The 24467-nt window shown below is 47.0% G+C and overlaps 1 long non-coding RNA gene across 2 annotated transcripts in view; it reads left to right on the top strand.

Annotated features, from left to right (window-relative positions):
- The window catches only part of LOC110256390 (uncharacterized), a 147239-nt gene that overhangs the window by 101964 nt on the left and 20808 nt on the right, over window positions 1-24467 (top strand). For both annotated transcript variants that reach the window (XR_014824553.1, XR_014824552.1), the window contains 2 exons: window positions 13435-13474; window positions 17215-17424. This is a non-coding gene — a long non-coding RNA (uncharacterized LOC110256390). The remainder of the gene's footprint in view (window positions 1-13434; window positions 13475-17214; window positions 17425-24467) is intronic.

Below are 24467 nucleotides of genomic sequence, written 5' to 3'. Positions count from 1 at the left end.
ATTAAATTGAACTCTTTGTATGCAGAATACCTAGCTCAGCACCTAGCTTTTTGTAGCACTTGGTGAATGAAAAGGGCTTCCCTTCTTTTTCCTCCTAAGAGCTCAGGGCCCTCGCAATTGCCCAACCCAGCAGTGTCAGTTGGGTTGAAAAGGGTTATAAAAAGCTCAGATCTGTATTTGGAAGTGGATGGTGGGATGCCCTTCTAATCTTGGCTCTCAGTGTGACTTGCCCTGTGCCCTTAGGCAAGTCCCTCCTCTTCTCTGAGCCCAGTGCTTTCTTCAGGAAAGTGGGGCTGCATGGATGGTGACTCAGGTTCCCCACCCCCGCCCCGCATCCATCATGCTGTAGCCTTGCCCTGCGCAGTGTCCTTCCCAGAACCGACTCCGCCCAGCTGCCGTGAACACAGTTGGCCTCCGGATAGATGCTATCTCTGGACTCTGGCACCAGCTGCTTATAGGACTGGGGCTGTGTAAGTGTCTTGAGGTTGTAACCAAGCAGGGCCCTGTGGGGCTCCTGGGCACAAAAGCCTTTCTGTGTCCCCCATTTCTTGTTCTTAGGAAATGGGCCTCACTCAGCCTCCATGACCTTCCCTGAGTTCCAAGGGGCAGGTTCAGACAGCGGCTGACCAGGGAAGGAAGGGGATGCAGAGGCATGGGAGGACCAGTCAAGGAACAATGGTACAGCCTTGGGGCAGGATCCTAGTCCCCTCTCACGAGATATACATAATGATGTAGGCACCTTATACACCTAAGAGAAAAGTTATATTGCTTATGCTTCTTTTAGAAATGAAAGCTTTCAAACTGAACCACTTAGAGTCCTTCCTTGTCCTTCTCTCTGGCTTAATCGTGCCCTGAACACAATCACCCATAAGCTAAAGATGAGGCACCCTGAGCACAATTACCTGTGGGTTAACGATGATTAGCACACGATGCTTTTCGGGAACTTTCCTAGTTTGTTCTAATCACTGATCAATATGCCGTTTTCATAAATACTTTTATTCTGGGCAATGACCCGGACAAACCACCATCAGGATCATGATCTCTGACTCGCGCTTTGTTGACTGAGATTCCCCCAAAGAAAGAAGAGTGCTTGTTTGTCCCAATCCTGATTTCTATCTGAAAACCTGTTGTTCTCCTTTTTACTATAAAACTTCTCACAGTCCTGGAGTTCCTGACATGGCGCAGTGGTTAACGAATCCGACTAGGAACCATGAGGTTTCGGGTTCGGTCCCTGGCCTCGCTCAGTGGGTTAATGATCCGGCGTTGCTGTGAGCTGTGGTGTAGGTTGCAGATGCGGCTCAGATCCCGCGTTGCTGTGGCTCTGGTGTAGGCTGGCAACTACAGCTCTGATTCGACCCCTAGCCTGGGAACCTCCATATGCCGCAGGAGCAGCCCAAGAAACAGCAAAAAGACAAAAAAAAAAAAAAGCAAAAAAACTTCTCACAGTCCTTTCCAAGGGAGGGCACAGTCTTTAAGGCATTAGCATGTGTGGCCTCCTTTGCCTGGCAAAGCAATAAAAGCTGTCTTTTTCTCCTTTCTCCAAACCCTGTCTCTGCGTTTCAATTCGGCACTGGTAGGCAGAGGCCGAATTTTCGGCAAGAAGGTTGACTGGGGAGACACCGGTACATTCTTCTCCAGGGAAATGCAAAACAGATCTGGCCTTGGCTCCAGCCAGCACCAGGGAAGTGGACTTCGTTGTAAAAGCCACCTTGTCAGAGTCAGGCGGAGGTGATTAATGACTCTTTAATCCCACAGCCAGAATACCTGACAAAATACGCTCGGGCCAAAAAGGCAGAACAAACCTAATTAGCCTGGTCGACCCACTCCCAAGGTGTGGGTTGCTAAGGATCCCAACAGCCTGGAAAGGAAGCCTCTCCCTTTGGGTCTGTGAAAGCATCAAGTGGCCACAATGGGGAAGGGACTCCATTAAAAGGAGGGGGCCGGCCAATGAATAAACATGCAGGTTACCGTGTTGATATTTCACTGAATGCCGTTCTGAAGTGGGGTGCTTGGGGCCTCGGAGGCCGGCGCCCCCGGTATTGTGCTGGGGGAGGGACTGGCCATTTGAAGTCAAGGTGAGGACATACTGGGGGCAGATGGAACCTGCTTTGTTTGTGAAAGAGTTTTTCTGCTATTTATGCTAATGAGTGGGAAACACTTCTCAAGCATTTCAGATGATTCTGTAATGAGGCTGGGCAGAATGTGCCAACATTGTTGGCCCAGGACGATTTTAAACTCCCACTCGCCACATTAGCAGCCCCTTTCTTTACATGAAGGCCCTTGGAGGGTAAAAGGGGACAATGAAGGAAGAGTGAAAACATCACAAAGAGAGGCTTTTGTTTCGCGTTCCTTTGAACCCTCTCAAAAGCCCAGTTTCAAGGGGTGTGTTGGGCCTGCCTTTCAACGTTACTGAACCCAGAATCCCCTGTTGTTTAGCAACATAGAAAGCTGACCTTAATTGACTCCACTTCTGAGCAGGCTTTGTAAATCACTCTGCCCCAGAGTGAAATTTCCTGATGGGGTCTGTGTGCCATATACACCATTTATGCACAGGATGCCAACGTGCCTTCACGTGCACGCGGTGATGTCCAGCTTATGGCCCACTCTATGGCCATCCTCTAGTTTAATTCTCCCAAGCAACCTACCTACGGCTGGATGAGGAGTCATTGCTCTTGTTCGACAGCTAAGAGATCTGAAGTGCAGAGAAGTTAGGTGGCCCGAGCACAGTCATGCATCAAGAAAGAACCCCAGAGCTATGACCAGACCTTGGATCTCCCTGGCTTTTTCCATCCCCCCACAGATGTTCCTGGAACTGGGGATCATGTAGATGCTCCAGAGATGCATCTTCAGCGATGAGTCGCTTAAAAACTTTTTTTTTCCTTTTTTTGGAGAAAGAAGGGTGCCAGTAGATTATGGTGACATTTTGGATTTCCCCCTTAATTTCTGGTTACAATAGCATTTCCTGGACAGGACTTCTCCTTTCACTGTACCTTAGTTGGGCCCAGCTGATCTGTAGTCCTCTTTCCTTCCTCACCCAGTTACAGGCACAGGGCTGTCCAGTGGAACAGTACTGGGTGTCCCCTCTTCCCCAGGGGATGGCACTTCTTCGAGCCCCATCAGTGGGGGGTGTTGTAAGGAAGGGAGTCCACCCTGGAACTCATCCAGAAGTTCAGCTATAGTTCAAGTCCTGGAGACTTATCTACACCCTCAAAGCCTCTACACTAGTAATGATCAAAGTTGACTTTGACTTCTGACCAGGATCAGCTTCACAGGCATGTGACCCATGCAGCGGAGCAGGACTCCATGCTCAAAAGTACCCTGGGCTTGGTTTCATGCTTGGCTGGCGTTGTGTTGATGTGCTTGACAATTTCGTCTTTGAACTTCCGTTTTGCAAAGTGAAGTCCATGAGACGGTGGAGCAAGGGAGAGGCAGACAACACGCTTGTCCACTGCGATCCCTTGCCTGCCATTCACACAGAACACCCTCTATGGCTCAGGAGGACAGAATCCCCTCAGAACCACAGTCAAGGGGGTTCAGTGACTCTCAGAACAAGGCAAACGTGCTGTGTCTGCAACTGAGTACGCGGGGTGCTGGTGGCCCCAAGAGTCATCATCTGTGTTCAAAGTGGAATGGAAGAATGCAGAAAGGTGACAGTGGCATTCCAAGAAACACGATTCACCAGAGGCCCCCACCGTAGCCTTTTTTACTCATGAGACTTCCCCCATTGGCCAGTCACTGAACATGATGACAGAAGGAGAGGAAGAGGAGGATGCAGTCACCTGTCTACGCAGCAGCTCCCTCAGGAAGCCGATGGCAGAGCACCCCAGGGGATTATGTGTATGATGAAGTGAAATAAACACAGCTGAGTTAGTTTTGATCAGCACTTCCACCGTGGTAAAAGCAAAAAAGTACATGTATGTATGGGATATGAAATCGAAATTCTGTAATTTCGGTGATTCTGCGTAAGAGTTAAAGGCTCTTCTATTTGCTTTTAAAACTGGCATTGTAAAATCGAAAGATGAACAGTAAAACTCATGCTGGGTACCTGAAAATTGAATTTCACTTTACTTAGAACGGCAGTAAATAGCAAATCAAAACCACCGTGACAAATTGAGAGTGAGACCACAGAAGAAAGGAAAAAGCTTATATTTTAGGATCTTTACTGGCATCTTTCTTCCTGTTTTTTGAACAAGGGGCTCGAGACTTTCAGTTTGCACTGGGTCCTGCAGATTATGTAGCCAGTTCTGTTTCTGACAGAAGATAGAGAAGAAGTGAATATTCAGTGTTTAAAAAAAAAGTTCTGGGATCACAGATCTTGTGATCGCTCAAAAGAACTGCTCTGTTAATGGGGCAGAGGCTCATGGGGTTTTTGGGGTGCCGTGGGGGGCTGGGCCTGCGCTGCAGTGCTCTGTGGGCAGAGGGTAGTGTGGTAGAGGCCACATGGATGTGCTCTGTACGTGAACTTGGCTAAGTGTCTTATCCCAGGCCATTGTTTTCTTTTTTAACTAACCATTTTTATGGAGGCACAGTTAATTTATAATGTTTCGTTAGCTTCAAGTGTATAGCAAAGTGATTCAGTTTTTTATATATATATATATATATATATATATATATATATATATATATATATACTCTTTTTCAAATCCTTTTCCATTTTAGGTTATCATGAGATATTGAGGCTGTTTTCTTAATCTGCAAAATGGCAATAACACATGCCTTGCCCATTGGTTAGGGGTTCTAGTGAAAGAATGGATATGGGAGTTCCCGTTGTGGCTCAGTGGGTTAAGAACCCCACTAGTCCATGAAGTTGCAGGTTAGATCCCTGGCCTTGCCCAGCGGGTTAAGGCGCTGGTGTTGTCTCAAGCTGTGGTATAGGTCATAGATGTGTCTGGGATCCCGAGTTGCTGTGACTGTGGCTGTGGCCTGCAGCTGCAGCTCTAATTTGATCCCTGGCCCGGGAACTTCCATATGCCACAGGTGTGGCCCTAAAAAGTAAAAAAAAAAAAAAAAAAAAAAAAAAAAAGAGAGCGAGAATGGATATAAAGGTAGTTTGAAAAATGTAAAGGATTGTGCCTGTATAAAGTACTTTATAATTTTTAGTATTACTTAAAAACCACAAAGCAGGAATCATGAACACTGCAGTCTTTGTTCCCTCTGATTTGCAAATTAATTTTTAATGAGTTCCTGCCAAGTTTGCATAAATCCAAATTCATTTCTTTTACACACATCTGTTAATAAATGTTTGGAAAAGAATATGGAACTTCAATATATTCACAGCTTTTTTCTTCCTTTGTCGTAATGTAATATACATGAATGTTTTTAAAGGCTTGTGTGGTTTAGCCAAAGTAAGAAAGTTTTACTCTATAGAAAATAAAGCAAAAAAGCGAAATATAAAGTAGTTTATACAGTATTCTGTGATTACACAGCTGTCAAACCTGTGCATAGAAAAATGACAAGGAAATAAACCAAAAGCCCAACAACTAGATAAATAAACAACTTGGTACAGAGGATGAATGAGCCCTAATCACAAAGGGTCCTAGCATAACATGGCCTACGGTTTTTATCACACGGTTTGGATAACTTCTGGATTCAAATACGTTTTTTTTCAAATGTAACAGCTGCTCAGAGGCCAAGTCTGATTGATCAGTCCACTGAGACCACAACAGATGTGCTAATCATATCCATCAATACCAGCATGATAAATAGTTCTCTGCCATATAAAGAGGACTTTATCATAAATGGCCAACTGATACAATGGGATAATGGTTGTACTGGGCAGGAAAACATTTCTGCCTGTGACCTTGGGGAAAGACCTTCTCTTAGCATTGACATCGCTTTCCCATCTGTCCTTGGGATAGAGTGGACCATGAACTCTAAAGTGCTATCCATCACCAAAACCATTCTGTGTTATTATGGCTTTAATGTAAACTTCAAAGCCTCATTGCCAACATTCCCTTCAGGGCCATCTGAAAGAGGAGATGCATAGCCATGGGGACACCTGGCATGGACAGGTTCCATGTCCCAAAGTGACACAGCAGATCCGGACTCTCAATACCTGTTCTCAGTCCACACCAGCACAGCAACTGACCCGTGAGTGTTTGTTGAACTCAGAGTCATGGTTTCCTAGTTCATACATCATTTTATTCTCCTTTTAAGCTCTTTAAAGACAGGGTCATCAAATTCCTCTCTCTTCCCACAGCCCCTAGTGCACCCAAAAGGAGCTCAGTAGATGTGAATTCCGACATTTCAAGTAGCCTTCAAATGATGGCCAACACCCACTTTGCTGAGACAGATATTCCTACTCAGGGAGGACCCTGGGCTGCCCAGATCAGTCCTGGTGGATGCCTCCTGCCCACCAGTGGGAGGAAGAGGGGTACAGCTTGTGCTTTCTGGGAAAGTTGTGCAAACCAGCAACTGTCAAGTCCCAGAAACTCTTCCTAGTCTTAAGTCCACACCTTATGGCTTCAGGCTTTTCCTTGCTTTGCCCTCCTGCTTGAAATGGCATTTGGAATATACCCTCTGACTCAGCAATGAAAAATCGTCTGAGGCCGTTAGTAGCAACTGCATTTATAAAATCTCAAACCAGAACCGCCCTGATGTCCATCAGCAAGAGAATGAGCAAACAAAATGTGTTGTATCCTGACTAGGAAATGCTACTCAGCATTAAAAAGGAGCAAACCACATGGATGGATCTTAAAAGCACGTAAAGTGAAAGAAGCCAGACCCAAAAGGGTCCATACTAAATTTAACTCCATTTAAATGCAGTTCTAAAACTGACTTGAGGGAGAGACATCAGAAAAGCGATTGCCTGGGGGTGGGGCTGGGGCAGTTTGCTGGAAAGGAGGCAAAGGGAACCTTGTTCCTGGGGTGGTGGTTTATGGTCTCTATCATGACTGGGCTGGTGGTTATGTAGGTTCCGTTTGTCAAAACTCATTGAACTGTACACTGAAGAACCTGCCTTGTTTGCTAAGCTTACCCTCAGTTAGCTTCCTCTCCTTCCAGTATTTGGAGTTGTGGTTTTTCAGCCTTTCAATGGCTGCCTGGCTCCTGGCTCAGACCCTGGGAGGGGAAGCTGTGATTCCTGTAGCTGTGGCCACACTGCAGCTTTCTTCACATCCATCTGGGGTGGCCACAGCACGTAGCCCATTTCTCATCCAGGCACTTTGCTGGCTCTTTGGAAGGCCTGTCTCCACCACCCGCTGCCTCCCTGAGTGACTCCTCCCCCGAATGGGGCTCTTTCCCCCCCCCCAGTTGAAGATGCTCGTCCTCCTTCCGTTTAGCACGTCTTCAGATCTCAAGTTCTTTCTGCGTTTCCTCTTCTCCAGGCTAATCCTCACGTTTCCCATTCATGCTTCACTGAACATGGTTTCCAAATCCTTCCTCCTCGGTCTGTCCCTCCCCTGGATCTGGTCCAGCTGCCCAGGGCCCATTTAAATGATTCTCTGAAAGCCTGGACTGACAGCGCTCCTTCTACCTCCCAAGTGACTGCAGCAGGAGGATGCAGGCTGTGTGTCTTTGTCTGCACTACCCAACAGGTTACACATTTTTTTTTTTTTTTTTAAAGAAGAAGAGAAATGAAAATGTGCTGGGGATTCCATAACAGCGCCTTGAATGATTGACATACATGTGAGCGGGTAATGAATTTGTGTGGTGCCAGGGGGCTGATACATTAATAGATATAATTTGTAGGCTCCCAAGGAGAGGTTAAAGAGGAGAGCACAGATTCCTTTGAGCCGACTTGGTGCTCCCATGTCATCCGTCCCAGCCTTAATCAAGTTATCATATCAACCCCGTGTCTCCTGGACCCCAGCTCTCTGTCTGAATGAGGAAGAAATTTGCAGACAAATTTCTAGCAGCAGGAAGTTGGTGCTCTCCTGCGAGGCTGGCTGAAAAGTACCTGTAACCTTTCCAGGCCTCCCTCCTGCTCCTGCTGGGAGTTCAGTTCAAGTGGCTCCCTTATTTGATTACGCCTCTCAGGCCTTCTCTGGTGTAGGTATCCAGTTCAGCCCCGTGCCCACTGGCTCCCTATGAAGCAGAAAACATTAGAGGCACTCTTTTGTGAAATCATGGGGCAGCTGAGTGGGCCAGTCGTTTGTGGGTGTGTGTGTGTGTGTGTGTGTGTGTATGTAGACACACAGATGTGTATAAAGAGAGGAATGCTGTTTGTTAGCAAATGTGGCATTGATTTATATTCATGTCCTTTAATCATAGTGGAACTGAGTGGCATCTCCAAATTCTCACAATAAAAAAAAGAGAGGAAAAAAAAGACTCCTGCTAAGTGCTATATATCATGACTATTTTTTTTTTTACTGTTTGCAAAAGCTTTAAAACATGCATAATTTACAATCAATGGGCCAGACTCTCTTATTATGATTTTTCTCTGCTTCATGACTATATAATTCAAATTACAGCACTATATATTATTTTGTAATGAAAATATGAATTATGGTACTGTAATTTTGTAACTTTTCACTCAAAGGTTTTCTTGGGTTGGTGTCGTTGTGTTGGTGGATTTGTTCGTATCCATCTCTTCTGTTAATTTATGAGCGGACAAAATAGTGTGGGTGACCTGTGCTATAAGCATGCACCTGCACCTGCTCTTCCTTACCCTTTTAAAACAGTTTTTGTTGTTGTTGTTTGTTTGTTGTCTTTTTAGGGCTGCACAGGAACATATGGAAATTCCCAAGCTAGGGTTGTAACTGGAGCTGTAGCTGTGGGTGGACACCACAGTTCAGGGCAATGACCGATCCTTAACCCACTGAGTGAGGCCACAGATGGACCCTGAGTCCTCATGGATACTAGCTGGGTTTGTTACCGCTGACCCATGATGGGAACTCCCAAACTGGTTTTCTTTAGGGAAAAAAAAATTATTTCGTCACACAATCACCAAAAAACAAAAAATAAACAGCCCCCCTGTGCCTCCCCCACTCCCCAAAAAACCTGGCAAGTCAAGGCAATATTTTGTATTCATTTCAGGAAATATCGACCTAATCAAGGAAATAATGGTACCCCCTTTTATCTTAAAGTGCCCAAGACACTTGAGAAACCCGCCTGAGAGAAGCCCTTTCGGGTTAGCCTGTGGCTTCCGGCAGATGGCAATGGGGAGGAGCCGGTAGCATTGAACCCTCGGAGGGTGAAACTGGACGTGCCAGCGGGCTGAGGACAGTGCTGGGCTGGTAAGACGTGGAGTTTAATACCCATCCGCTCAGTCCTGAGGAGGGGGTTAAAGGTCGCACATCATCTGAACTCGAGATGCCTATTGATTCATCCCCGTTAACAGGCAGGACACTTGAGAACCCCATGCCTCGGGGCTCCTTAGCGTCTTTAGTGCGAGAAGACGACGGTGCCCGCGATTTCCCACGGGGGCCGAGAGTCAGGGGGCTGGAAGGCGGCGGCTTTTCTTAAAGGCCCTCACAAAGTCGGCTGGGATCGCAATGGTTAAAGAGACCTCGCAACACAAAGGGGCGTCCCGGCGGTAATGGGGAAATAAATTTGATTTTCTGAATTCTTTAGCAGCTGGTGACAAAAGGCCAGGTACAGCGCGCGGCGGGGGTGATCCGTGCCGAGGCGGCCCGGCGGGGTGCCCGGGCCCAAGCCGCACAAAGGCGGCCGCCGGCGGCACAAAGGCCGGCTTCGGGGTTCTGCGCTGCTGCCTGTGACGGGGGCCCATCGGCTGGGAGCAGCACGGGGCGCAGACAGGCCTCCGCGGAGCCCCTGGACCACCCGATGCTGCCCCGCCGTTGGCCTGGTTACGCGGGGCTGAGTCCCCACACACCAGCAGTTTTCACCCTGGAACTCCAAGGGCTTTCTGCTGGGGCCAGAAGCATCGGGAGCGGGGGCGGTGCTTTTAAAGCTTCTATCAGTTCATCAAGAAATGTCCACACACCTGTTGCCAAATTCAGCCTTCTGCTACAGCCTGGGAGGGATCACTAGAAATTTCCTGAAATTTCTCCAGATTCCTCCTGGCTCAGTGGACTGGGCCCTCCCTTGTTTCTATTTATTGGGTTCTAATTGGCCGTTTCCTGAATCTTGACTGTAAGCCTGTCCAGTCTGTAAGTTTCTTGAAAGGCAGTGGTGGATCTTATCCTTCCTTGTTAGGGGAAACCCTGCACAAACGTAGCTGCAGGGCATCTAGGGGCAGGAATTAATGCTTTATTTATTCATTTATTCAGAAACATTTCCCCAGCACTTCTCACTGGCTCTACCTGGCTCTGATCTCAGAACCTTTTCACCCCACCTGGCTCCTGTCACATCCTACTCCTAAGTCAGCTCCAGTGGCAGTAACCCCCAAACTCTCCTGAAACAGAGTGTCTGGCTCCCCCACAGCCCCAAAAGCCCTGCTGGTAAAAGCACAGATTCTCTTTGCCTCAAAGATGTGTGGGAGCCGGATTTTCTCAGCACCACTCTGGACCATTCCAGCTTCCACGACCTCAGACACTAGCCAAACGTTGGTCTCCTTTCATTTACCTCCAAAATGAGGCTGTCCGTAAAGTTGACTTTATTTGTGGAGGATGTCAGATTCCAGAAGAGCAGGCTCAGACAGGAACAAAATGGGTTAAATAACATAGGCTTACCGAGGCTCTTCTTTTCACACTCTTTCTGAGCAAATCTGTACCTAAAAAGAAGCCTGATGTCTTTAACTGCTATTAAAATACCAGGGGTCATTTTTAAAAATTGCTGAAATGGGGGCCCCTGCTAGATAATTTCTTCCTGAGGCTTAATTCCTTTCGGCAGACTTGTCTCCTTGACTCTTTCTCTTGGAACCAACACCACCAAATAAGACTAGCAGACCTTCCTGTTGCAAGCCCTTCCGCTCTATCTCAGAGGAGTCCTGTCTCCTGCTGGAGCCAGTTTCTTCCAGGTTAACCCCTAACTGGGTTCAGTGGAATGCGGGACCCGTGTGTGTGTGTGGGTGTGTGTGTGTGTGAATGTGGGCCCGTGTGGAATGCAGGACCCGTGTGTGTGTCTGTGTGTCTGTGTGTCTGTGTGTCTGTGTGTGTCTGTGTGTGTGAGAATGTGGGCCCGTGCATGTGAGTGTGGTGTTTGCAATCAGCAGCGTGAAGCCTGGAAATGAGGCCTGATTACATGAGAATCTAAATATAGAATAAGTACCCTAGGAGTTCTAGGAAGATAAATTATTCTCACCCCAGCACAGGGACAGCATCTTACAGTGTGTTTGTCTATGTCATGATGGAGGAGTGATGCTGATAGCAAAAGAATATAATTATCATTCTCACAGGGTGGCAGTAAGGACGGTTCCAGCTGCTTCATTGCATTTGTTATCAATTGCCGCATAGCAAATTACCACACACTTTGTGGCATAAAGCAACGTCCGTTTGTTATTCCACAGTTTCTGTGGGTCAGGAGTCTAAGAGCAGCTTGGCTGGGCTCCCTGTCTCAGAGTCGCTCACGAATCTTGAATCCAGGAGTCGACCAGGGTTGGGTTCTCATCTGCAGCTTGACTGGGGAAGGATCCCCCTCCAAAGTCACTTGGTTGTGCACAGGATTCAATTCCTTGAGGGTTGTTGGACTGAGGTCCTTGGCTCCTTGAGGGCCTTTGGACAGAGGCCACCCTCCAGTGTCCTTCTCTCTATGGCAGCTTACTCCCTCAGAGCCAGCAAGGGAGACAGTCAGTACAGAGTCTGCTAGTAAGATGAGCATCACAGTCTTATGTAGTGTCATCATAGGAGTGACCCCCTGTCATCTTTGCCATAGTCTGTGGGTCAGGAGGCCCCGCCCACACTCGATGGGAGGGGATTACGCAAAGGTGTGGATACAGAAGGCGTGAACCACGGGGGCCTCCTTCCAGTCTGTCCACCACATTCATTTCACCCACAAATAAACCGAGACCCTAAGATGACGGTGTGCCCTGGTCACAATCTTAGTGAGTTAGTCTAGTGACTAGAGTAGTCTATAGGCTGGACACATCTAACATCTCAGTTCCCATTGTGCCTCAGAGGGTTAAGGGCCCGGCATTGCCACAAGCTGAGGTGTAGTTCACAGATGTGGCTTGGATCCGGTGTTGTGTGGCCATGGCGTAGGCCCCAGCTGCAGCTCTGATTCGACCCCTTGCCTGGGAACTTCCACATGTTGCAGGTATGACCCTAAAAAGAACAAAAAAAAGTCTCCGAGAGAAGGGATTGGCTTGAACAAGTAACCATAGGAGTGGCTGACCAGCAGGACGACTGGAACCAGGGCTCAGAGCCCTCAGGGTTACCCCTGTCCCCTCTCCCCACCTCAGCCAGAGCTCCAGGTCTCTAGCCCCATCTGGTCCCTGAGACCAAAAGGAAAACCATCAAATAAATAACAGTTCTCATCCCAACAGGGTGCTCTCGAAGAAAAAAACAAAACAAAACAAAAAACTGCTCAGATCATCAACTCTGGACAAGCGAAGGCTGCTTAAATAGCTAGTTTCCTAGGGACCACACGTCCCTGACAGAGCACAGTGTAATAGGCCCCCCAGCTTTGCTGCTGTAATTTCAGTAGGATTACAGTTCCCACCACAAGAAGTGGAAGTTACTTTTAATTTGACATGGAGAGAGAGAGAGAGAGGGAGATTCTTCTTTCTGGGTCCAAATTTTTGTCTTCTCTCCTTTCTGCACTGGAGAGAAAAAGTAGTGTTTTCTGATCAGGGTCACTGCCTTTGGTCCACAGCCTCCCAGGAAGCCATGAGCAAAATCTCCTCCTCCACGTGGGCTCTTAGCAAAGCAGCCTCTGGCTGCATCCTCTCTCCACAGTCCTCAGAGGATACCTGGGGGCACAAGTGAAACAGGGTACAATGAGTTCTGAGTTTGCCCATCTTGAGGTTAGAAGCCCTAAGTTATTTCCTTGCTGGCTGTAAAGAGCTATGGTCACTCCATTTGGTGGAGTCATTCAGAGAATGTGAAGAGGTTGCTTCTCGGATCAGCTCACTAAGTAGTTCTGACCCTGGGCTGCTTTTGAGTTTTCTCTCCTGGGTCCCAGTGGACTTTGTTTTTTTTTAAAAAAAAAAAAACTTAAAAAAAATTTTTAAAGTATAGTTGATTTACAATGTTCCTTCAATTTCTGCTGTACAGCAAAGTGACCAAAAATTTTTAAATTAAATTATTTATTCTTATTTTTGCTTTTTTAGGGCCGAACCTGTGGCATGTGAGAGTTTCCAGGCTAGGGGTCGAATTGGAGGTGCAGCCACCGGCCTACACCACAGCCACAGCTACGCAGGATCCGAGCCGCATCTGCAACCTACACCACAGCTCATGGCAACGCCCACTGATCGAGGCCAGGGAGTGAACGTGCATCCCCATGGATACTAGTCTGGTTTGTTATCGCTGAACCATGATGGGAACTCCAAAAATTATTTATTTTTAAGTAGAAGTGTACTTGATTCAGGTATATAGCAAAGTGATTCAGTTATACATCTGTATCTATTCTTATTCGTATTTTTTTCCGTTATAGGTTATTACAAGATATTGACTGTGCAGTTCTGTGCCATGAAGTAAGTATATCTTTTTGTTTATCTATCTTACACACCAGTAGTGTGGATCTGTCAATCCCAAACTCCCAGTGTATCCTCCCCTCCACTCCTCCATTGGTAGCCATACGTTTGTTTTCTGTGTCTATGAGTCCATGTCTGTTTTGTGAATAAGGTCAGTCAGATGGACTTTCTGAAGGCTCTTGCTTTTCTAACAGAAATCAGAAATAGACTTCAGAAAAATAACCATCAAATCATCAAACCATTCAAGAAATAAAGAATGATCATTTATTTCAGCAATCAGATGGTCTCTCCAGGATGCCTAACTAATTTGGTAGAAATCTTTCTGTTGTGGTTATTGCTGTTGTTGTTGTGTTGCTTTTTAGGGCTATACCCATGGCATAGGGACGTTCCCAGGCTAGGGGTCGACTCAGAGCTACAGCTGCCAGTCTACACTGCAGGCACAGCCATGCGAGATCTGAGCTGTGTCTGCGACCTACACCACAGGTCATGGCAATGCCAGATCCTTAACTCACTGTGCTGGGCCAGGGTTCGAACCTGTGTCCCAGTGCTTCCAAGATCCCATTGTGTCTCAGCAGGAACACCTCACTGCTCTTCTTTGTAGCCCTGTCTGGACTTGGACAACATTTGCCCCAGAGTCTCATCACAGCATGAGAGTGGGGATTTCGTCTAGTTCATTTCATTTTCCTTTTTGTAGGACTTTCCAGCTCACAGTGGCATATGTTTGATGGCTGGATGAATTGGTAGATTGCTTTAAGCAAAATTTCTTTGACCTGGTTGTTTTGAATCTTTGTTAACAAATTGCCTGCTAATATTCCTGTGCATATGAGCCAGCATAGACTTGACAGAGAGCTGCCATGTGCAGACATAAACTTTGAATAGGACAAAGACAGGAAATACAGCACAAATGAGTCAGAGCCTTCTTGGAGATCAAAAGGAGATTGCACCCCTATTATTCTGTGTTCCTAATCATTCCCTACATTTACTGAGCACTCGGTGTCTAGACAGCATGCCAGGGGCTTTACAGAGCTATTACAGACTCCCTTTAAAGTTCTATTATGCTCATTTTACAGAAGAGAAAACTGAGGCACAGACAAGATGAAGTAGGTTGCCCCAGGTCACCTACCTGGTGATGGAACAAGTGAGCCTGAGCTGTCTGGCTCCAGAACCCACCTCACAACCACTAAAGGACCACAGGAGCATTGTCCTAGGTGTACATTGGCTGTAATTCAGGGTCTATGGCGTACTAGTTCCTCCTCCTGGTGCTTGAGTATACAGAGGAAAGCCCTCGGGTATCTGCCCTTGAAGTTCTCTAAGAAAGGGTGGAGGTGGGCCCTCAGACTAGCACACAGGTTGCTATAATGCAGGATGAAATGGAAGTGACATCAAGAAGGGTGATGTGCTAAGGGGGATGGATCCAGAAATGCATCCCGTAGGAGCTATGTCTTGAAGGATGGGGGAATCTCTGGGGGAGGGATCCACATAGAAGCTGTGGAGGAAAGAAGCAGGGCAGAGGGTGGGGGCAGGTACCCACCAAGGAAAGGGAGGCTGCACATGAGACGGGACCAGCACATGGAGGGTCCAGCTATCTGCCAAGAGGATGCAGGCAATTTGGGAAGCATTGCCAGGGGCTAGTTTCTTTGTTTGTTATTTATTCATTTATTTCTGGGCATACTCTCGGCATGTGGAAACTCTCCAGAATATCCCCGTCCAGAGAGTGAACCCATGCCACAGCAGTGACTTGAGCCACTGTAAGACAACACTGGATCCTCAAGTCACTGAGCCACACAGGAACTCCCGCCAGGGGCTAGCTTAAATGAGCCAGGAGAACCTGCAGTCTGGATGGATGAAGGCAAGCTTGGGAGGGCTGAAGCTCCAACTAATAGCTTTCTGTCTCTGTTAAACAAGTTCCAAACATATCCCTCCTTTCTGATGTTTCTGTCTTCACTGCTGGTTTCTAACAAGTCTCTGCTCCAGTTCCTACTCACCCCCTACCCCGTTACCTTCTCATTCGGATTTGCCTTCCATGGGCGTGTCCTAGCACCCTTTACAGATTCGCTCCCTAGCAACTGCCTGGGAGCCTCCCTGTTCTATCTCTGATCATCCTCTCAATCTCTCTAGCTGCTCCTCTGCACCCCCAGTAGCCCTCAGCCATGGAGCCCTCCCACGCCCCCACACGCCACGTTTTAACTATCATACAGATGGCCCTTTTGGCCTCTCTCAGCCTATGTAAACATTATTAAAATCCCGTTGCGTACAAAATGAGTAGAATCCACTTCCTGGCTTTAAAATGAAGTACTGTTCGAGAGGTCCTTGTATAAGGTGTTCATGGGAAGGTCCCAAGTTTATCATTCCTGTGGCAGATTAACCTCCATCTCTGCCCAAATGTGTCCAGTGGTCACATCCATGGCACCTTTCTTCCTTCCCAGTGCCACTAGCTGGGATGGATCCAAACCCACAGAGAAGGTGAGGCCACCCCCCAGGAATTCAGTTCCTCTACTTCTCCTCTTGGCCCTATGGCTTCTGCTCACTCATGCCTCCTACACCCTGTGGCTTAAAGAGATTGTGCGACAATGCAAACACTCTTCAAAGGGGGTGCCTTGCTCATTCATCTTTGGAGCCACTTAACATGGCGCCCGGCACACAGGAGTTATTCACTAAGTGGTTATTGACTTGCTTCTTTCCAGTTCACCAGACTTCATGACCCTGAATCCATTCCTCAGCCCTCCTCTGCTTGTCTGGCTCACAGGAGTGGTCTCAGCATCCTGGCTCCTGCCACCTGGGTTTGTAGGTCTTGTTCCCTGACCCGCATCACAAGCTTAGCTCCATTCTGAACCATCTCCCCTTACTTTGTCCCTCTAAAGCTATCAAGCCTACAGCTTGATTTCCAAATGGAGACAGTGGGCTTTAAAATATGTTTTAAACTCCAAAATGCTGTGCAAATGTAGAGAACACAAATAAGATAATAATGAGTTTTCTACAGAAGACCATAATGGTAGGAAGGTGGAGGTAAGGAATGACTTTATGTATTTATTTTATTTTATTTTATTTTATTTTATTTTATTTTATTTTATTTTATTTTATTTTATTTTACTTTACTTTACTTTATTCTGTCTCTTTTTGCTATTTCTTGGGCCACTTCCTGCGGCATGTGGAGGTTCCCAGGCTAGGGGTCGAACTGGAGCTGGAGCCGCCGGCCTACGCCAGAGCCACAGCAACACAGGATCCGAGTCATGACTGCAACCTACACCACAGCTCACTGCAACGCTGGATCCTTAACCCACTGAACAAGGCCAGGGATCGAACCCATAACCTCATGGTTCCTAGTCAGATTCATTAACCACTGTGCCACAATGGGAACTCCAGGAATTATTTTAAAATACACAGCCAAGGTAAATGAGTTCAGTAATCTTGGGAGAGTAATTCTCTTCTTGCTTAACAAATACTGATGAGATATATCTTGCATATTTTTAGTTGGAAACAGAAATGATTTCTTTCAGTAGTATAGGCGTGATTTCATTCCATCTCCTTCCAAAGACTATTTGAGAAACATACAATAAGTTATCAGCCAGAAAAGGAGAAAGAATTTATTTATCGGCCCTGGCTTTAAAACTGTGACCACTTCCCTCTCTGTCTCTTCATTGTTAAGGATCATGGAACAGATGCTCTGTAAAGTCCCTCCTGGCACTGATAGTCTCTGGTTTATTCGAGAAAACTGAGCCATTGTCTTTGCTTTCTTGCAGGGCTGAGTTCACTTTCCATGTGTCTCTCATTATTTGCCAATCTTTGGTTAAGCATGGTTTTCCCTCACGAGACCAAGAAACCCTCCCGGGTCAGGACAGTGTCTTGTCCAGGTTGGTGCCATCCTGACTCAGCGCCTGGCACATAACAGAGGCTCAGTGAATATTGTCCAGTGAAGAGGTCCCAGGTGCTGACAACAGCTCTGTCTTCAGGTATGTGGACAGCTGGGCTGACAAATGGAACCGAACACTCATATACGTGAGGAGGACTTTTACTGGGAGGAAAAGATTTCAAACAGCTTGTCTGAAAACCTTCTGCGGGGGTGGGGGTGGGGGTCCTTTCAGGTGTCATCTGAGGCTGGTGATAAGGTAAAGCTAAAATGGTATCACGTCTCCATTGGACATGGTATTTTCAGTTTGTGTTTTGTTTTCTGACTCCTTCTAAATTTAGCTGGTGTCTGTCTGGCCATTGATGATCTCTGACAGCATTTTAACATCACAAGCATCTTCGTAGGTTGCTGGAGAAGAGCCTGCCATGTACTTCTCGCCATTGTTTTAGGAGTGCCTGGGGTGTTGTGGTTGGATGATTCATCATTCCATCTGAGCTAAAGTGATGTCAAGACGTCATTTTTTCCTTCTTTTTTTTGTCCGCAACCTGGCACGTGGAAGTCCCTGGGCCAGGGGGTCAGGGATTGAACTTGTGCCACATTCGAAGGGACCCTGCTGGGTCCTTAACCATTAGGCTGCTAGGGAACTCCAAGATAGCATTTCTTAAGTGGAAAACTCAGTCATTCATCCAGATGTTTTATCTTCACGGAGCAGATATCCTTTGGTAACATTTATATATCAAGGTCTTTATCATGGCGTTCGTTATCTTGAAAGGGTCCAAGAATAGACAAAATGTTGAGACTGTGCAAATGCTGCTAAGCTGCGGGACCGGCTGAAGGATTTCCTTCCCATCAGAACAACTACCATGGTCTTAACTTGGTCACTGTATTTTTTTTTTTTTTTTTTTTTGTAGGCAGCTTACATTACTCTTGGATTTATTTTCCCTTGGGAAAAATTAATTTAGTAAATAGGATCGTTCAAATGGGAAACATTGCAGGAGGATGCTACAGTTGGGTTATTGAGATACATTAGCACAGTATCTCATGCATCAAGGTCCTTCTGCCTCATCTCCTTCAGGCCTGGGAAGGATCCTAAGTGGCACGGGTCCAAGATCTGTTGGCTCTGGGGTCTTCGCCAAGGAAGTTCCAATCCTGAACAGATTCAGTGGGCAGAACGTACTCTGTAAACCCAAGTCAAGAGCCTGGAAAACAGCCGGACAAGGACTATGCCTTGCTTGGCTGGGCAGATAGAATGAGAAGAAAAAATAAATAAAGAGAAGCTGAGGATGGGAGTAATTCAAAAAGTCAAATCCAGGGGCAGATAAATAGAAAGAGGGGAACTATTTTACTGGTTTAAAACTGAAGCAATATAGGCTTGAGTATATAGGGACTCGTGCCAAGTAGTTCAGTCCTCTGGTTATATAAACAGGGAAGCCGGGGCTCAGAGAAGGGCCAGGGCTGCCCAAGATCACACAGCTAGTTAGGGATGTGTCTGAAATTGGAACCCAGGTCTCCTGGCTCCAGTGCTGGTAACAGGACACCCTAAAGTCATCCAAAACTTATTTTATTAAGATTACTTGTGTTTATTTAATAAAGCCAGAGCATCAAGGAAGACAAAGCAATTTAATTAGCTATGATTCACCATTTCTGCAGGCCTCCGATTCCTTCTTCCCCACCCCTCCCCTTTTTTTTTCTCTGAAGAGTGCTTATGAGGGTTCAACTGGCCTCCAATTCTCTCTGAAGCTTTGCGTCTTGCAAGAGGAAGAAACTAATCTGCTTTGTTGCATGAGGGGAACCTGTAAAAATACCTATCTGAGGTCTCACCAGAGTAGCCCTTCGGAGACTAGGATCTTACCCAAATCTGCTTTTCTTTCAAAGCCCTTTTCCCTCCCAGTCTTTAAACATAAGGTAATGCAAACATTTCTTAGGTAGTCTATGCCTCTTTCCTGGACTACGTGGCAGATAGTATTTTTGAAGCATTGATTACTATAGTCTCATTCCCCTCCCCCTCCCTTTCCAGCAGACGCATACACAGCTGCGATTTCCTTCTGCCCCAGGCCCTTCCTCTCTGGTCCAAACAGCTGGGATCTAATCCCATCACTTGCTGCTTCCAGGAAGGGTGTCACCGACAAATGCAAAGAGCCAAGCATCAATTCCTACCTGTCACCGGGGAATGGCCGTGAACAGAGCTAGAAGAGTAACCAGGGTCAGGGTATGAAGGCTTTACATGCTAAATGAGTGTTTTCTCCATCCCACAGGCCTAGGGGTGGCCAGAGGACGTCTTTAAAGGGGAAACACCATGATCAGATTTAGTGTTTAGGACAGACCGTGCGGGAGAGGAGTAACAGACGGAGTTGAGCCGCAGAGAGGCCAATCATCAACCTGTTGTGATTGTCAGAAGGAGAGGTGCTGATGGCTTGATCTTGGGCAGTTCCAATAAGGATAAGAAGGAGCCGGGTTCAACAGGGGAAAACACAGACGGGAGGATTGGAAGGCTCTGGCTATGCTAAGTATTGAGAGTGGAGGTTAGGAGTTGGAAGTGAGGGAGGGGAAATGAGAATTCTGGTCTGGGGGATACAGTGTTTCTAGGGGAGGGTGTGGGGCAGAGAGAAGGGAAGGGATGTGGTGATGGGAGGGAAGGAGGCGCAGAGGGAATGACAGGTTCAGCTCTGGTGCGTTTAAGGAGCTTGCGGGACATGCAGGTGGACAAGCCCTAAGGGGAGTTCTGAACGCAGGTCTGAGATCAGGAAAACCTACCTCGAAACATGCCACCTTGCAAACCAGATGGTGATGGAAGCCAGGGGCGTGAGGCGCCAGTGAGTCTATGCCTAAAGGAATGTCTAATGCCCTAACTGCTGGATCTGCACCCCAGGCACTGTCACTGTCTTAATCTTTTTAAAGCACATCTTGGACCCAGTTACCCCACTGATGTACACAAGCTGCGGTGGCTTTTTTTAACGCAGACGCAAAGATTTCTTTCCAGGTCCTTTAGGACCTGGCCTCACCTTGCTCTTCTAGAATTATTTCCTCTACATGCACATATCCCTATGTTTCTTACGTATTCAACCATCCTTTCTCAACTGTTTTAATTCTCATGCTCATTCTCCTCTGTCTACTTAGAATGCTCTTCCAACTCTTCCTGCTGAAATGATATCTATTCTTCCGAGGATCAAATGAAATATTTCCTGATCCCCCTGATGCATGATCTGTTGGGTTCCTAGACCTCTTAGTTTCAATGGTACTAATACTTCTGCTCTGTGATACTCCGTCACATACCTTGTGACCCACCCCGCCCCCGGAACTCCCACACTGTGTGGCTCAAGGAATGCCGAGAGAAAGTAGGTCAGATTTTGTATTTGAATTTCAAAAGTTGAGGATGTGGAGTTGTAAGAACCCGAACTTATTTATTTTGTTTTGTTTTTTATGGCCGCACCCACAGCATATAGAAGTTCCCAGGCCAGGGATGGAATCTGAGCCACAGCTACTACCTTCGCCACAGCTATGGAAATGCTGCATCCTAATCCACTGCGCCAGGCCAGGGATTGAACCTGTGTCTCTGCAGCGACCTGAGCCGATGCAGTTGCATTCTTAACCTACTGTGCCACAGTGGGACTCCATAAACCTGGACTTTTGAGTTTGCCTTTTATAGGATATGTACTAGAGTTGGAAGATTAGGTTAAGCGCCAGGCTTCCTTACCCCCAGATTAGATGAAGATTCCCCAGATTGAGGGGAGGGAAAGTTAGAGGGAAGTTGATGAGGGAGAGAGGTTTATGGGGTTTGGGATGAGACCAGGCTTGGAGAGAGCACTCAAACAGAAGAGGACCCAGTCTCCAGGGGTCAGGCAGGCCCTGCTCTGGTGGGCACAGGTGCAGACCACTCAGTCTCCATCCCAGCCGGTTGCATAGTAGGGCATCGTGGTGCTGAGGAGCCTCATCAGCTGTCCTTCCGGTTGGACCACCACTTCCTGTGGACCATCCATCAGGAGCCATTCCTGTCCGTGCCCAGGGGCTGTGTATAGTCCCTGTCTGGCTTGCACCTGTGGACCACTCTCTTTCCCACTGCCTGGGACTCTCTGAAGCCCCAGGATAAAGGGTGGCATCCTGGACCTCCAGAGGATGGCTGGTGAACTTCCCTTCACCGTATCGATACTTCTGTGGCATTACATGGAAGCAGCTCGGAGTTCTCTCTTGCAGAAAGAGATATACTGCTGTAACATATTGACATCACATGATAATCTCTCTTGCGTTTATGAATCTTCCTTACCTGGGTATCTTCTGCTTGCCTCTCCAGATGTACTCTCTGCTCTTCCTCACTCTGCTCTCTTCCCCAGAGGCAGCTCAGTGTAGGCTCTGGGCCTTTGGACGTCCTGTTGGGTTCAGCCAATGGAAAGCCCTGGCTGGGAGGGTGGGATTTGTGCTCTCAAGGGAACACTTCCTGAACTCTTCTCTCCTGAGGTCCTGTAACCTCTTATTCTTCTTGTTCCTTCCTTATAGGGGTGTAGTAGTTTCTTTGTCACACATTAGTCTCTGTTTCCCTATGCCCTGCCTATATCTTCATAACTAGTACCTTGGTTAAGCTTCTTCTTTTTTTTTTTTTTTTTTTTGTCTTTTTTGCCATTTCTTGGGCTGCTCCCACAGCATATGGAGGTTCCTAAGCTAGGGGTCCAATTGGAGCTATAGCCACCGGCCTATGCCACAGCCACAGCAACACGGGATCGGAGCCACGTTTGCAACCTACCCCACAGCTCACGGCAACACCGGATCCTTAACCCACTGAGCAAGGCCAGGGATTGAAGCTGCAACCTCGTGGTTCCTAGTCGGATTCGTTAACCACTGAGCCACGACGGGAACTCCACTAGTGCCTTAGTTAAGCCTCTTTGAATTATCCTAATTTGGTTGTGACTCTGTTTTCTGCTGGAACACTCTTGCTGATTATATTTTCCAAAGATGGTTAAAATGACATTTCCTGTCTCACCTGCTCTTCTTATCTTATAATGTGACTTTGAGAAATCTCCTTTGAGAGGAAGTGACACTGTAACTTCTGAACTGATCATAAAAGATGATACAGCTTCTGCCCCAGTCTCCTGGGACACTTACCTTTGGAGCCCTGAGTCGTCATGTAAACAGTTTAGCCTCAGGCTGCCATGCTGTGAGGAAGCCCAAGCCGGCCCACCCACCAAGAGAATGTGAGGCAAGATGCCTGGCCAGCCCAAAGCTGCTTCAGCAGCCCCTATCTGGGTATGACTGCAAGAGAGCCCTGTGCCAGAATTGCACAGCTAAGCCCTTCCTGAATTTCTGTCTCATAGATACTGTGAAAGATGCTAAAGTGATTGCTGTTTCAAGCTGCTAAAATGGGAGTGAATTGTTAAGCAGCAATCGATGACTAGGGCAGACCCCGAAGGATATGTCACATAAACAGCTCTCCCTTTTGAGCTGCGAGTTTCCTGAGGGTGAAGGGATCCATGGCTTATCATCTTCCCTAGAGCAGCTATCACACAACAGTCCATTCATAAATATTTGTGAATGGCTCCAAAGGATGTGGCTGATTTGCGTTTTGGTCCTCAAAGGCAGATTTGCGTGTTCTGCTCACTTGGGAAATAAGAAATGGAGACCATTGCATTGTTGACCTCTTAAAGGCAGACTGTGGGTTCTGCTTCTTTTACTTACAAAAAAAAAAAAAAAAAAAAAAAAAGCCTCTTTGAACCCCAGTGACCAGGAGCAGATGTCCCTCAGATTTAAGATATTCCTTAAAAATAATATTTACACTAAGAGGTAGAGCACTAATTGTGCCAAAATGAGATCATGGACTTTCCCAAAGACTTATCTAAAGCCCCACATTAAGGGTGGCCTCCCTGTTGTCTCTTCTTTGTGTGTGTGTGTATTTTGTCAGTTCAAGGCCAGAACAAGAATGGTCTTAAACTGGGAAATGGAGTTACGTGTGGGGAAAGAGGCCATTGCTTGGATAACATTCCTGAGATGATGGGCTTGAAAAAAAAAGTAGGAGTGCCAGAAATTTCCTGGAAAGTTTATTTTTGCTGAGATTTAAGACTGACTTCAGACCATTAGAGCTCGTGAATAATGCCAGTTTGTTGAAACATGTAGAGAGCCAACTGTCCCTAGAAATGAGGTTCTCTCTTGCCAGCTGAGAGTCTTGTGGTCTGGACCGCCTCTGTGCTTAACTTAGGACAGACCTTAATGTTTAAAAGCAAATCATAAGGAAAGGGCGGAGAGATGCAGTGTTGCCAGTAGGGCTGATAGGAGCTCATCTGAACCAGTGCCTCTCTCAGGGATCTTGTGAAAATGCGGAGTCCAACTCAGGTCAACTAGAGGAGGGCTGGGACCCCGCTGGTCCACGGACTAGGCTTTAAGAAGCTGCCTTGTAGTGGGCATGGCTTCCTCCCTGTAGGAGGGCCCCATCTGACTCACCTCCGTTGGGCAGTCCTTCCATTGGGGTTCAAAGGTATTTTTGATTTCAAGAAATCTTCTAGTAAAATGAAAATGCCCTGGGGCTGGGCCGGGGTGCAGAAAGGGTCTCCACCTGAATTTGGTCATACTATTGAAAATAAAATTAATCATAGTAGCAACTAAACTTACTGAAGCTTAGCCTTTGCTGAGCTCTGCGCTAAGGGCTTTGCATGTTGTATTGACTCATCTAATCCTTAAGATCACCTGGTGAGGCAGGTCCTAGTGTGCCCTTCTTACACAGGAGGAAGCTGAGGCACGGAAAAGTTAAGTTCCCTGCCCAGTGTCAAACAGCTGGGGTGGAGCAGCACTGAAATGGGCTGTCAGACACCAGAGCCCCAGATCCAGAGGAGGACATGGGAGGCTCCCATATGTAGCAAAAGAGTCAGGTCCTGGGGGAGGATGGGAGACAGTGTGATGGGTCAGCCTGGCCAACCTCTTAGTATTTCCAGGGATGACATGGCTACATATTTGGCTGAAAGTGGTGTTGCTTTGTCCCCGTTAAACCATCTATTATGTCTTTATTTAGTATTTACTGGGCACACAATGATGTGCTAGACCTTGCACTAGGCGCTGGGGTAACACGCAGAATGAGCCACAGCCCTGCCTTCAAGGAAGTGGAGTGGACCTGTAGCAGCACCGGAAACAGAAACACACAACTACAGGCTGCTCATCTCCCTGCCATTT

Source organism: Sus scrofa, chromosome 13 (assembly GCF_054392235.1).
Source record: "Sus scrofa isolate SSC_HxYL_T2T_F1_AM1 chromosome 13, Sscrofa_HxYL_maternal_Yorkshire_Landrace_v2.0, whole genome shotgun sequence".
Classification (NCBI taxonomy): Eukaryota; Metazoa; Chordata; class Mammalia; order Artiodactyla; family Suidae; genus Sus; species Sus scrofa.
Note: the sequence above shows the minus strand (reverse complement) of the source record. Positions and strands in the feature narration are given on the sequence as shown.